This window comes from Camelus bactrianus, chromosome 26 (genome assembly GCF_048773025.1).
Source record: "Camelus bactrianus isolate YW-2024 breed Bactrian camel chromosome 26, ASM4877302v1, whole genome shotgun sequence".
In the NCBI taxonomy this organism is placed as follows: domain Eukaryota; kingdom Metazoa; phylum Chordata; class Mammalia; order Artiodactyla; family Camelidae; genus Camelus; species Camelus bactrianus.
In genome coordinates, this window is record NC_133564.1 from 24,606,510 (window position 1) to 24,620,679 (window position 14,170).

Below are 14,170 nucleotides of genomic sequence, written 5' to 3' on the forward strand. Positions count from 1 at the left end.
AGATGTCAATTAATACTAAGATATTAAATGCTAAAATATTTTCTTTTGAAACAATTTTTAATTGTGGATAGTAAAGAACTATTTTTGAATTTCTGAAACTGACTGGTACAAATTTGCTTTTGTTCCAAATGTGAATGACTTGATTTTGGTAAGAATATTCATGACTCAGGTTAGAAAACTGACTACATAGAGTGGTTTGAGAAAGGAAAATATCATATAAATGCCCTACTTTTTGATAGCTGCTATTTATTCATTTTTTAACCCAGATGATCAACTTAGGATTTTGTTGATCATGAAAATTTCTAGATAAAAGATCAGAAATTACAAAACTGCCCTTGAAATGCTGTGCCAGTCTGAAATATTATTTCTGGACAAATTCTGATATGCTAATAAATGCCCTGTGCTCCAAACTATACAGGTAGTCTGTGAAGACAACAGTGAGACACCTCCCAAGGATTTGGTAATGAGATAACCCCAGAGAGTTAAACTAATTAAATCAACATGGGAGAAGAGCCTCAACAGTTCCCAGGTGACTGTCCCTTTTAAGTGCTGTTAACTCATTTGAGGAAAGAAAACGTTAACAAAAAATGTCAATATAGTATGAGTTTAGAGAAACAAAATGTGACAGTGTGAATACAGTGTTACCCACAGAGGAAAGGTACTGAATCCAAGAGATGTGGACCATTCGAGGACCAGAAGTGTTCTCTACTCCAGGTAGTGTCAGTTTATCAAGACTTGCTGTGGCTTGTATGTGAAAGAACATACCTCAAGACTTGCCACTTTGGCTCTAGTTGTAGGCTTAACAGAGCCACCCTCTGATTGCTGGTGTGGCATCTGAGCTATAATTTAGGAAAAGGAGGGACTCTGGATGACAGCACCAGAATGCCATTCTGAACATGGTAAATTTAGAGAGGCTTTCTGATTTATTCATCAGTCTCATGTGAATGTGTCCATCTCTGTCAGTTTAGTCTGTGAGTTGAATATTACGATAAAATAGTTTCTGACCCTTCAGGACAAAGAATCAAAGCCCAGTTTATTGCAGTCTTCACTCTGTAGCCAAGCTACCAGCCCTCTCCTAGTAACATTCTCTGTCACACTGAGGCCACACTCAAACTTCAAAACAGATATTCTAGGCAGTTACGCTAAGTGATAGGACAAACCCTGACATGCTGCTGACATAGAAGGTAACAACTAAGCAGGAATTAAAAAGAAACCATTTTATCAGAGCAATTTGGCGATAGTTCTTGGGTCAAGATGATGGGATTTCACCAGGTGAATCAATTAGGTCTAGGAAAGGTATTCACCCTGCCATCTTTTCCACTCATCCATTAACACACACCATAGTGGTTATGTGTGCAGTGTAGAAAATTACCCTAAAGTTGTTTTAAAACCACATTACTTACTTATTTTCATTTGGGGGTGTGTGATTTCAGTTTGTTTGTTTGTTTGTTTATTAACAGAGGTACTGGGGACTGAACCCAGGACCTCATGCATGCTAAGCATGCACTCTACCACTGAGCTATACTCTTCCCCCCACCAAAGTTGTTTTAGCACCTTAAAAAATGACCACAGTTTCTTCTGGCCAAATCCGGGAGTGGCTCAGCCAGTGGTTCTGGCTCAGTTCCCTGCATAAGGTTTCACTCAGGTCAGACAGCATCATCTGAAGACTTGACTGGGGCTGGAGAATCCTCTAAGATGACTGCCTCACGTGGCTGTTGGCAGGAGGCCTCAGCTCTGCACACGTGAACCTCTCCACAAGGCTGCTGAGTGTCCTCATGACATGGCAACTGGCTTCCTCCAGCTTCCTCCAGATCCAAGTGAGGAAAGACCTAGTCTCTAACGTGGCACACCACCACTTCCACTTCATTTTATTTGTTAGAGGCAGGTCACTAAGTCCATCTCAAAGTCAAGGGGAGGGGATTAGGCTCCACCTTTTGAAGGGAGGAGCATCCAAGAATTTATGTTCCTGTTCTAAAACAACTAGCAAACACATATATCCTTTCTTCCTGGGTTCTTTCCTGGTGCATCAGCCCCATCTCTCAGGGGCCACCACACTGGGGAAGCTTTGGGAAGAAGTGCTGTTTATTAATGGGCACAGCAAATGACATCATCGAAGGTCTGCATTTCATAATCTATAAACCCTATCCTGGACATTTAGTTTACTTGTTCTAAATACAGCATACATTTCATTAAGCATCAGTTTAACTTGACTTAGTAGAAATTGTTAATAAAAATCTTGAAGGATAAGAATGCTGAATGAGATGCTGAAAATAATACAAAAACTATTATTCTTAATGCTAAAATATATACTTAGTAAACTCACTGACATTTAAAAAATTTTGCATGTATTTATGAAACTTGTATGGAACCTGTTTCATGCAAGGCACTGTTTAAAGCAGTTTACACATAACTCATTAACAAGCACCTAAACTTATGTAATACCCTTTAACAGTAAGGTAGGTAATATTATTACCACTCTTTTACAGATGTGGGAATTGAAGCACAGAGAGGTTAAGGAACTATCTGAGGTCACTCAGCTGGTAAGTGGCAATTTCACTCCAGAGTTTGTAACAACCCCATTCAATGCTGCCATTTGGAAGACTGGTTAAACCTTTTAAGATAGAGATTCCATAACTTGGTGAGCTTCCTAAATGCTAGTTAGGAAAGTAGCCATGGATTTGTCTTGCTTAGTTTTTGTTTCTTTTAAGGGTTTTAAACCATATGAGATAAAACAATAGGAAAATTTTAAAAGAATTGCTTGGTCTTCCCAATGAATTCAGTAAAAATTACCCAAATTGGGGTTCTCATATTATGGCTACAGATTGTGACTAAACTGCTTCTGCTTATTATTACCAGTCAACTGTGGTGGCAAATTGTGGTGGTGTTTTTGTTGTTGTTATTTACAAAAGTAATACCATTTCACTTTAAACGTTTAGAGGGTAGAGAGGATATACTTCTAATTCCATGGCCCATCCTGAAGCACCACCACTTTTATCATTTTGGTGTCTGATTCTTAGTGTGCGATCCAACCATTAAGGAAGGTAAATGAAGATCACTGTATAAGCCCGCTGTAGACCTGCTGTTGTATCACAACAGGGCACCAGGAAACAGGGTCGGTTTTTCCCCTTTTGGCTAGCAGGTGGGTCCTGGAGAATTTTATTATCCTTAGTTATCCAACCTATATTAAGGCTACCTTAGACTTCAGTGTTTTATTAAACATAAAGTAGGAATAGTTCCTTGCCTGCCTCCTTCACAGAGAGATATATTTAAATATTTTAGAGCACTCACCAGGAGTAGACCCAGTGACACTACACACATCCAAATGTGGGCTCAGGCACTGCACCCACCTTCAGAGAAGCCTTGCTGGTCCCACCAGAGACCCAGCAAAGGAAGGTCTATCAAATCTTTGTTAGCCTCCCTCACGAGTTTCCACATAAACTTTAGCAAGTTTCTGAATTTAGATGTTTTGCTTCTTAAACCAACTCAGCTTTCCTGTGCTTCAGACCTCTGAACCTCTGTTCTCTGCGGAAAAACGGCGGGTGCTCAAGGCCCACACACTTTTTAGAACCACTAAATCCCTGATGGGCCAATCACTTCTCTCTCTGACTTGTATGCTTTTCAAGTTGTTGTATACTTTTCAAGTTGTACGCTTTTCACTTGTTCCCAAACTTGTTTATGCAAGTTATACTTAGTAATAATGTAATTTAATTTAGTATTACCAAAATCAAACAAAGATGAGTGTGAAGAGAGGTGTAAGCTCTATGAAAATAAGTTGAATGCTTGAGAAAGACCTGATCAAGACAGGCCTTTCTCAAGGAAAAAAAAAATGCTGTGGAATTAGGTGTGGGCAAAATAAATGTGAATGCTTAAGTGGGTGGAAAGGGGTGTCAAAATCTAGAAGAATTCTGCCCTCGGCTTGCTCCACGAGGGTCTTGGGCCCTCACTGCCCTGAAACTGACATTGACAAGGCTGTTTGCTGTGCTACCGGATCTCTTACGTGCAGCCCCGGCCAGCAGACCCCATCAAAGAAAAAGCCTTAGCCTGATATCAGAGGAATGCTGGATGCGTGGGTGCTTGTGTATGTTTTAAATTAAAAATAGTTTTTAAGGGTATTTATTATAATTTTATGATTGCTCACTGTAGCTGACTTTTTAACTGACCAGCGACAGATCCTGACTACGTAGGGGAAGAGAGCTTCCACAGTATAATTCCAGGAGCTGCAACCAGATGCAGGTATGGGGAGATGAATTACCTGGACCTCGACACTCGCTAATGACTTAAGTACATGTTGAAATAAATAACCTCATTTTTCTAAAGATTAGACAGCATCTCTTATTTCTTGGTTAGATGTGCTTGATTTTAAATACAGCAGATTTTTATAACTTAATTACCTATAATACACCTAAGGCTATCTGAAAGAAGGCTTTCACCTTATCCTATAACCGTGCCAAAAATATGTTTCCTTTTTACTTAAAACTGGCATACTTGTAGGTGTGTGATGTATGTTGCTTAACTGCATACAGCCCGAAAGGGGAAGGCTGTGACTTTGTATTTACCCATACAGTTAGTGAACCTCTGTCATTGTGCTCAGTATTTTTTTAATTGGAAAAAGAATGACCCATACCTGATCCCATATGATAGCCTTTCTGTTTTAACTTTGTCATAATGCAGTAACATTAGAAAGCTCTTCACTGAATTGTAGATAAATTATTAAATTTTGCTTGTGCCAGATGACAGAAAATGAAGTGTTTTGAATATTGAAACAGATGGGAGAAAACTCATGCTGTACATGACATTTTGCTTAAGTCACCTTCCTCTTTCTGCAGTATACAAGGGCCCCTTCCATATGTTTCAAGCTTTACATAAAAGAAGAACTGTATTAGATCAGGGGCAAGCAACCACACTTCTTCTTCCTCCTCAGCAGATCCTCAAGTTTTGTCCAACTGTCCATGAGATGCACAACTAAACCTCAGCCAGTCCATGCCAATGAGCATTTGGTCTTTCTCGGGTCCACAGTGCACATGTAACTTAAATTTGCTTAATTCAGGCGAAGGGAAGAATTGTAGTTGGGGAAGGGATTTTCCTTCTCCCACAGGATGTGATCAGGGGATATGCTGCCTATTTGCTGCTGGCAGCCACCTTACCACCATGAGGGGAGGTAGCCGAATGGAAAGACAGGAAAAATATAAGTGCTTCAAGACATGACTGAGCCTAACTTTAGAGCCTACCTAACCCTGAACTTGTGAGGGAAGATAAAACATTTTCCCCCTGCCCTAGCCAGCATAAGTTGGGGTATCTATTACTTGCAGAAATTTTGTATCCTAACTGATACAAAATAACAAAAATTTCGAAGAAATTTTGCCTCAATATTTTGGTGCCCGGCTTTGCTGATACAGTTAGCATGACCCAGCACTGTCAGCTGCTGCGTGGGTGGCAAATTGAAGAAAGGCAGAAGTGAATAAAGAGGCCAGATAAGAAGCTTGTTAACAAGAGATGATAGTGGCTTTGGATGTGGCAGTCTTTATAGATATGGACAAGTGGAAAAACTAAAGCAGTATTTAGGAGGTAAAATTGATAAGATTCAGGGTTGGACTAAATATTGTGGGGAAAGGGAGAGACAAGATGCCAAGCATGACCTAGCGGTTTCTCCTTTGTGTAAGCAGATGAGTGGTGGTCCACTCTCTACGTGCTATAGAGCACAGGAAGAGGACGAGGTTGACACTGAAGAACAAGAATTTGGCCTTTGGCTTGAGTTTGAGACCCCCAAATTAGAGTTTTCTAGAGCAGCTTGAGACATAATTTATCCTTAAAAAAGTGTATGATTCTGTGGTTTTTAATCCATTCACAGAGGTATACAATCATCATGACTTTTGCATTTTTATCACTCCAAAAAAAGAAAAAACCCATACCCATTAGCAGCTCTCCTCCTTCCTCTTAACTGCTGGCAATCACTCAGCTACTTTCAGTCTCTATAGATTTGCCTGTTCAAGATATTTTCTATAAATGGAGTCATACATTATGTGGTCTCCTGTGACGCTTCTTTCATTTAGTGTAATGTTTTCAAGGTTCACATATGTTATAGTGTGTATCAGTACTCCATTCCTTTTTATGGCTGAATAATTTTCCAATATTTATCCATTCATCATTTGATGGACATTTGGGTTTCTACTTTTTTACTATTATGAATAATGCTGGTATGAACATTCACTTACAAGTTTTTTGTGTGAACAAGTTTTATTTCTCTTATGGATACCTAGGAATGGAATTGCTATGGAATTGCTATTAAACTCTATGTTTAATTTTTTGAGAAACTGCCAAACTGTTTTTCAAAGTGGTTGCACCATTTTGCATTCCCTCCAGCAATGAATGAGGATTCCAGTTTTCCACATCTTCACTAACACTCATTAATATTTGTCTTCTTTATTTTAGCCTCCTAGTGTAAGTGGTATTTAATTTCTTAAAATTTTTATTGAAGTATAGTTGATTTACAATGTTGTATTAGTTTCTGCTGTACAGCAAAGTGATTCATATATATATATATAAATATATATTCTTTTTCATATTCTTTTCCATTATAGTTTATTGCAGGATATTGAATATAGCTCCCTGTGCTATATAGTAGAACCTTGTTGTTTATCTATTTTATCTGTTTATTGTATCTGCTAATACCAAACACCTAATTTATCCCTCCCCCACCCCCTTCCCCCTTTGGTAACCATAAATTAGTTATCTGTGTCTCTGAGTCTGTTTCTATTTTGTAAATAAGTTCATTTGTATCATATTTTAGATTCCACATATAAGTGATATCATATGGTATTTATCTTTCTCTGTCTGACTTACTTCACTTAGTATGATACTCTCTAGATACATCCACGTTGTGCAAATAGCATTTCATTCTTTTTTATGATGGAGTGGTATTCCATTGTATATATGGTATCTTATGGTTTTGATTTTCTTTTCTTTGATTACTAATGATGTGTGGGGCACAGATCATGGTTGGCATGCAGAAAGCATTTTAATAATGAAAAAAGTATTTTAAGTATTATAAAGTATTTTGATAAAATATATATCTAATAATTTAACAGATAATAATAACTTCATTGAACAATACTACTTGAGCCATCAGGTAAAGTAAATTTACAGAGAAACAATGCTTTTATCCTTTAGAAAGAAGCTTATAATATAAATGGGAGATATAATGACAATAACACATATATTTGCATATTTTTAAATTGAAGTACAGTCAGTTACAATGTGTCAGTTTTTGGTGTACAGCACAGTCTCTCAGTCATGCATACACATACATATATTCATTTTCATGCTCTTTCTCACTAAATGTTATTACAAGATATTGAATATAGTTCCCTAAGTTTACATATTTGTTAAGGCTCAGATCAACACTAATTACCTAAATACTTATCCTGTGGTCCATGGATTATATGCAAAATGTGCTTTTTTTTTCCTAAAGAGAGGGTCCATAACTTCCCTGAGTTTCTTAAAGAACTCTAACCACTACCACTCCCCAAAAGCTAAGAATGCCTGCTCTAAAATTTTCAACAAGGAAAAATGACTAATACATTCTTAATGTCTGCTTCTGTTTAGATTTCTTCCTCAGTGTTAGTTACTGGTTAAGATATGCATTTTGCTTTGGTTACCATTTTTTGTAGTCAAAGCTTTTTGGGTCACAAGATAAAGACATCACTTCAAACTAGTTTCAGCAAAAGGCCTTTATGGAAGGCTCTTGAGGTGGCTAATGGATTCCAGGGGCCTCCAGCATGACTGGGCCCACAGGGTACTAGACCAGGAAGCCAGCAGCCAGCTCCCCTCCCTCACATTGTCTCTCAGATTGTCTGCTCCACTGGTCCCTCAGCAAACCAGCCACCACTGCTTCAGCATGCCCCGACCCAACATGGCAGCCCTCACTCCCTAGTTTACATGTCCTCTGTCCACTGACCTGCAGGAATGACTAAACAGTAACTCACAGTTCCAATTCAAAGCTCTCAGGATTGAGACTCTCTTAGTCCCACTGCTAATCCCATCAACTAGATCCATGATAATGGATCATGGGTCTCCTGGATGCATCCATTTGAACAAGATTCCCCATGGAGGCTTCCATGTCACTTATTAGCTTATTGGGTACTGGAAAATAGTCAAGTCTCAAAGCAATATTCATTTCAATTCAGTAAAACACATCACACCCAGATCTCACAGCACTCTTGGAAATGCTAGAGTTTGTGAAATAAAATATTATGGGATACTACACGTTGAGATTCACCACTCAGATGATTGATATCAATCAATAGGCCAACCATGACAACTTTTAAGCTGAATATCCAAGGAGACATCTGTTGTTTTAGCTTATGTGTTTGTGGGTGGGTGAGGGATGGTGGTGGTGGTGGTGATGGTGGCCGGGATCTGAAACTACAATATGGGAAGTAACATAAATCCCTCAAGGCTAGGTTTGCAACAAAGATCAAAGACCTAGATCAACATAATGGAGATTTTGATCTGAAAGTAAGATCAATAAACTTTCTCTCTTAATTATCATCTCCATAGGAAAGGAGAGCATTTTCAGATTCTAGGGACTCAGTATAAATGAAAATTTCCTGAAGTTCAGGTGTACAGACGAGCAAATTCATCTTCAATTGAATGGAGTAGGAGACACAGTTGGGGTGTCTCTCAAGCTCTGCTCCCCTTTCCTGGGAGTTGTCCCTGCTCAGATCGAGGGGCAGTCACCAGAGTCACTCTGGATCCACAGGATCTTACCTTCTATGTGAAGTTGCAGCTACATTCATGTTTAAGGCTTTAAAACAATTTTGAAACAAGACGCCGTTGGATGGGAATCTCCCGGTACACCCCAGTCCCAAGCTCATTCTTCTAACTCCGGATCCTCTGAGCCTTGCCTTTCAGCAAATAGAAAAGAGCAATCAGACTGGCAGTGTGCTTTTGCCATATGTCCAGCTCTTTCATCTCTGACTGGAAAATTTGGAGGCAATAAGGTCCCCAACATTCTGATCTGAAAAACATGTCTGTGATTTTTGGTAGCCATGATAAAGAAGAAAAAAGAGCAAGTTCCATTGTTCTCATCACATGTAATATGAGGTTTCAACTAGAGGACTGCCAAAAATATTTCTAGTGCAGGTCAGAGAGACACAGAGACACAAACAGGATTTTCCTGTTATCCCTCAACTAGATCTGAGACGCTGCCCTCAAGAACCGACATGTATAGCAAACAGCCCCAGTGCAGTCCCTGGGAGTCTCCCAGAAATGCCTCATGTGAGGGTCTGGAGTGAGAGCCCGCTTTATACAGCAGACAGTGGTTGACATTAATGGCACAACTGCAGACATTAGAAAAAACTAGCAGATTCCCATCTGGGCACAAAGGCCAAATCTCTCTTCATACGCCCTCCTTTAGCTCTTCCTTTTTGCCTCTGCCACATCCTTAGGTGAGTCCACTTGGAGATACACCTGACATGACACCAGAAGGTGGTTTATGAAAGCATTACCTCTCCACAGATATCCTAGCACAGTGCGTGTTACACAGCCTATAAGTAAATGGATAAGAACCAGAAATGACCCTAATGGTTCAAGTTCATTCCAGAAAAAAAATTTAAAGAAAAAAATGAGTTGTCGATACAAAATTGTCAAAATAAGATGCCACAGATTTCCCCATACGTGCAGCCGCCTCCTTCAGTCACATCCTCACATTAAAAATCTTCAGAGATGAGTAAGCCAGAAAGAGACAGAAAAATACCATATGATGTCACTTACACGTGGAATCCAAAAAAAAAAATTTTTACACAAATGAACTTATTTGCAAAACAGAAACAGACTCACAGACATAGAAAACAAACTTGTGGTTACTGGGGAGAAAGGGGGGTGGAGAGGGATAAAATGAGAGTATAAGATTTGCAGATACTAACTACTATATATATAACAGATAAACAATAAGGTCCTACTGTATAGCACAGGGAACTATATTCAACATCTTGTAATAACCTATAATGAAAAAGAATAGGAAAAAGAATATATGTATGTATAACTGAATCTCTATGTTGTACACCAGAAACTAACAGAACATTGTATATTGACTATACTTCAATTTAAAAAAATTTTTTTAAATCTTCAGAGATGATTATAAAACTTCATACATTTAAAGTTTGCACATATAGAACAGGATTCCACCTGTGATGTAAACCTAGGCACACAGACCCTTTATGGCATTATTAGGATTGCCATTTGTTTCTTTATTTAAGTAAAATTTCCAGCTGACACATGGTAATTGTTAGAGGTGCTTAACCATGAAGACGGCAGCTGGCCTGCCAGGATTAGGAAAGGCCATGTGGCTCTTCTGATGGCAGGGGAGGAGTGCTTTTCTCCCCTGACTGCTGAGCATCCAGACCTTCATCAATCAGCCCAACACCCAATCTCTCAGCCAACGAGCAGCAGATTCTTAAGAAGCTTTTTTCTTGCTTTTCTCCTGGAATGTTCCTACCACAAGCTCAAAGCCATGCTCAGAAATATCAGTGAATGGTATTGACACTGATATTTGTTTCAGTGCAAAACAGGAGAGAGTGGTATTGGCCCAGGGGTCCAGAAGCCTGAGCAAAGGGAGATTATAAGACCCTTCTTGCTTTACATCTGATCCTGGAGGCCTAAGCCCCAGAAGATCAAGATGTCAGCCTCCCTTAGAGCCGTGGATGATGGACCAACAGCAAACTAGGCTGAGCCTGGATTGAGAGAATTTAGAGCCCGCACAGGGGCTGACCGCCCAGGCTAACATACCACTTCCTGCCCTCCTCCCCGCCCAGCCCCAACCCATTCCCCTTGCTCCCACTCTACCTGTCTACTACTCTCACTGGCTTTACTGATTTTACTTGCCCCGTGACCAGCCTAGTCCATCATAGAGTGATACCCAGCCTCTGTTCTCTCCTTATCTTCTTCCTCGCTCAGTTTCCACTGCCACCCCCTCCTTAGCTGCTCCCTGGGTTTCTGTCCTCCCGCTTCTTGAACGATTCCACCCACACCGCTGGCTTAGCTTCCTGCAGTATGCTAATTCTTTGGGCCCAGATTTCCCACCCTCTGTCTTCTGATATCCAAGCTCCAGCTGCCTTCTAGTGAGCTCCACCTGATGTCTGTCTAGTACTGCATTCAATGTGTGCTTTCATCCGACCAGCCTCCCAGAAATGCTTCATGTGTGGATCGAGAGCCCCACTACATACAGCAGACTTGGCAGACATTAGGAAAACCAGCAGGTTCCATCTGGCCACAAAGGCCAAATATCTCTTCATATGCCCTCCTTTAACCCTTCCTTTTTGCCTTCTGACAAGTCCTTAGGCAATTCCATCCTTAGATTCACCCAACACGATACCAGTTTGTAAAAGCATTACCCCTCCTCAGGTATCCAAGTGCACGGTAGGGACCTATTTCCCCAAACTAGCAAACTTTCTGTCAGACGTTTCTCCTCACACCATCAGCAGCCAGCTCAACTCAATCCTACATCCTAAATATTTTTGAGACACTGTCCCTTTGTCCCCAGCCCACTGCCTGAAGCAGGCTTCATCACCTTCACCCCTCTCTCTGGTCCATCTATTTATCTTCCTAAAACACAAAATACACCCTGCCCTTCTAGTTGCCTGTACTTTAGTAAAGCCCAACCCCAGCGCCTGGTGTCCCAGGGCCTTTGCACCAACCCCCAGGCAACTTTACCGTCTTCTCTCCACTCTGTCCCAAGTACCCAGGCCTCCAGCCACACCCACTGTCTCCCCTGCCCAGCACCCCATACCCCCATACCACCAGTCACGCTGTTTCCTCAGCTCTGAATGCTCTTGTCTTTGCCTGTCTAACACCCACTTACCATTAAAAAACCCAGTTCAGACAAAGCACTCCCAGATCCTTGGGCAGAGTCGTCCACATCCTCTGTGCTCCATACGCTGGTGTACCAACCTCCCTGAGGACAGGACTGGGCTGTGATCTTACTCACCCACTGCCAACCCCACTCCCTAGTGCAATGCATCAACCAGGCAGGTGCTTGGAAATGCATGTTGGTTTTGATTTCACCAAAGTAAGAGTTGGAAAGTCACTGATCCATTTCCTAACAGTCTCATGACACTTTCATTCTCTCCTCTCCCCACAGCAGACACTGTTTACATGAGAATCTAATCTGATATTTATTGAAATGTCTTCTAGAAGCAAAGAATAAGCTCTTATGAGGAAACTCTCACCGTGGAACCCTATTTGGGAGATAGTCTCCCCGGAGTGGTCAGTCTTTGCCTGGACATCCTGGAGCAGGATGGCAGGTGGGGGAGGAGGAAAAATTGTTTCCATTAAAAGGAAAAAGGAAATGATGCTATAAGACCACCCCAGAGTTAGAACCCCTATTCCCCAACAGCATAGCTTAACCCCTCACATCTGTCTAGGTGTACAGTTCAATTAAGCCAATAGAGAAGTAACTGGACTTAATAAACTGCAAAGAGCAGATGAAAGCATGGATGATGGGCTTGGGACTCTGGGGGGGTCTCTGCTCTGCCCCCTCCCTGACTAGTCTCTCCCTCTCCCCTGGCTTCTGGCTTCCCAGTGGTTTAAGGGAAAACTTGCAGCAGGTGGATCATCGGAAGGCTGGGGTCTGCTGGGGAAGGACTGGCAGAGGGCAGAGAGGAAAGAGGGCTGTGGGAGGAGATGGGAAGGCTGGTTGGGCTGTGGGGCAGCAGGATGGAACCTTCTCCTCCCCATCCCTTTCTCCACTGCTGGAATTTGGGCTCTAATTGCCTCTCCCCGGGACTTTTCTCCTTGGTGACTAAGCTCAGTATCCCACCGCCACCCGTGCTCACCATCACTCTGGTATCCAGGCTGCCACCAGAGCAGTGTCTCCAAGAAGCTAATCTAACCTTCTCTTTCCCCTGCTTCCCAGGGCTCTGGTCTGCTACAGGATTAACCCACCTGCTTCAGCCATCAGCCTTGGGCCTCCTAGCCCTCACCCCTGCCTCTTCTTCAGCCTCACCTCCCCACCTTCTCACCTCCACCCCCCATCCCAGCTCTCTGCTTGTCGTCTGCTGCCTCTGTGTACCTGCCCTGCCCTTCTCTTTGCTTGGAATCTCTTTTCAAGATTCAGGTCAGGTGTCTTGTCTTCAAGGAAGCTGTATACACTGTTGATCTGAAACAGAGACTGCCAGATATTTCTCCAAAAAGGTGGGTTTATTTGGATCAGCAGAGAATTGTGGAGGGGAGCCAAACTTGCTACCCTAAAATGCCTCTTTGTCATGAGAATTATTTCAAGCTGAAAACAATGAAGGCCCAGAAAACTTGGGAAGAAACTTTGGCCTTCCCCCTAACTGCCTAAAAGATTTTACTAGAGGGCCTGTTCCCAGAATAGAGCAATCATCGGAGACAGCTGCGGACAGCATGGTCTCGGTGTGGTGAGGGAACGCCTAGAGATCAGAGTCCACTCTGGGTCCCACTGTCTCTGCGGATCCCAGCAGACATTTATTTACCAAACATTTGCTTTTCCATCTCCATGTGAATTGCTTTCCTCACCTTTGAAGTCTCAAACCACGACCCCTAACATCCTCTTGGTATTTAAGGTGGGGGTTTTGGCCATTTTGGTGAGTTAATTTTCCTGGGTCTCTCCTGTGTGTACATGTCATTAAACTTCTGTTTGATTTTCTCTTGTTAATCTGTTTCATGTCCACTTAATTGTTAGACCAACCAGAAGATCCTTGAAGGGTAGAGGAAAATTTCTCTCTCTGACAATTGCAGTTTGGAGTCTGCAGCCATAGCGAGCCAGGTGCGAGTCCCCCAACGTGGTAAGGGAAGGAGCTGACTTTTATGGGGGGTTGGTTGGGGGAAGATGGGGAGGCCGTAGTAAACAGAGTCCATGGCTTTTCATTGGTTGAGTCCTTGCCAGGGAAGAAGAGGAGTCTTTCTTCTTCCCATTGGGCTCTGCTGTCATCACAGGGCCTGAAACACCCCATTCTGGACTCCCAAGTCTATCTGAGATAAGTTGAGGTTTCTGTTTATTAATTTTTATACCCAGGTACACACTCAGACACACATATAGACAAACACGTACACGTACACGTACACGTACACGTACACTCACCCCCATACTACACCACACTCCAAGACTGGGCTAAATCCCTTCTCCAGGCTGTCACAGCACCTGATCCCGACC

The 14,170-nt window shown here is 41.8% G+C and overlaps 1 long non-coding RNA gene across 1 annotated transcript in view; it reads left to right on the top strand.

The window, feature by feature from the left end:
- The first annotated feature begins 2,552 nt into the window (after positions 1–2,552).
- The window catches only part of LOC141575123 (uncharacterized), a 103,103-nt gene continuing 91,485 nt past the window's right edge, over positions 2,553–14,170 (top strand). The window contains exons 1-2 of the long non-coding RNA XR_012502479.1: positions 2,553–4,233; positions 10,812–13,783. This is a non-coding gene — a long non-coding RNA (uncharacterized LOC141575123). The remainder of the gene's footprint in view (positions 4,234–10,811; positions 13,784–14,170) is intronic.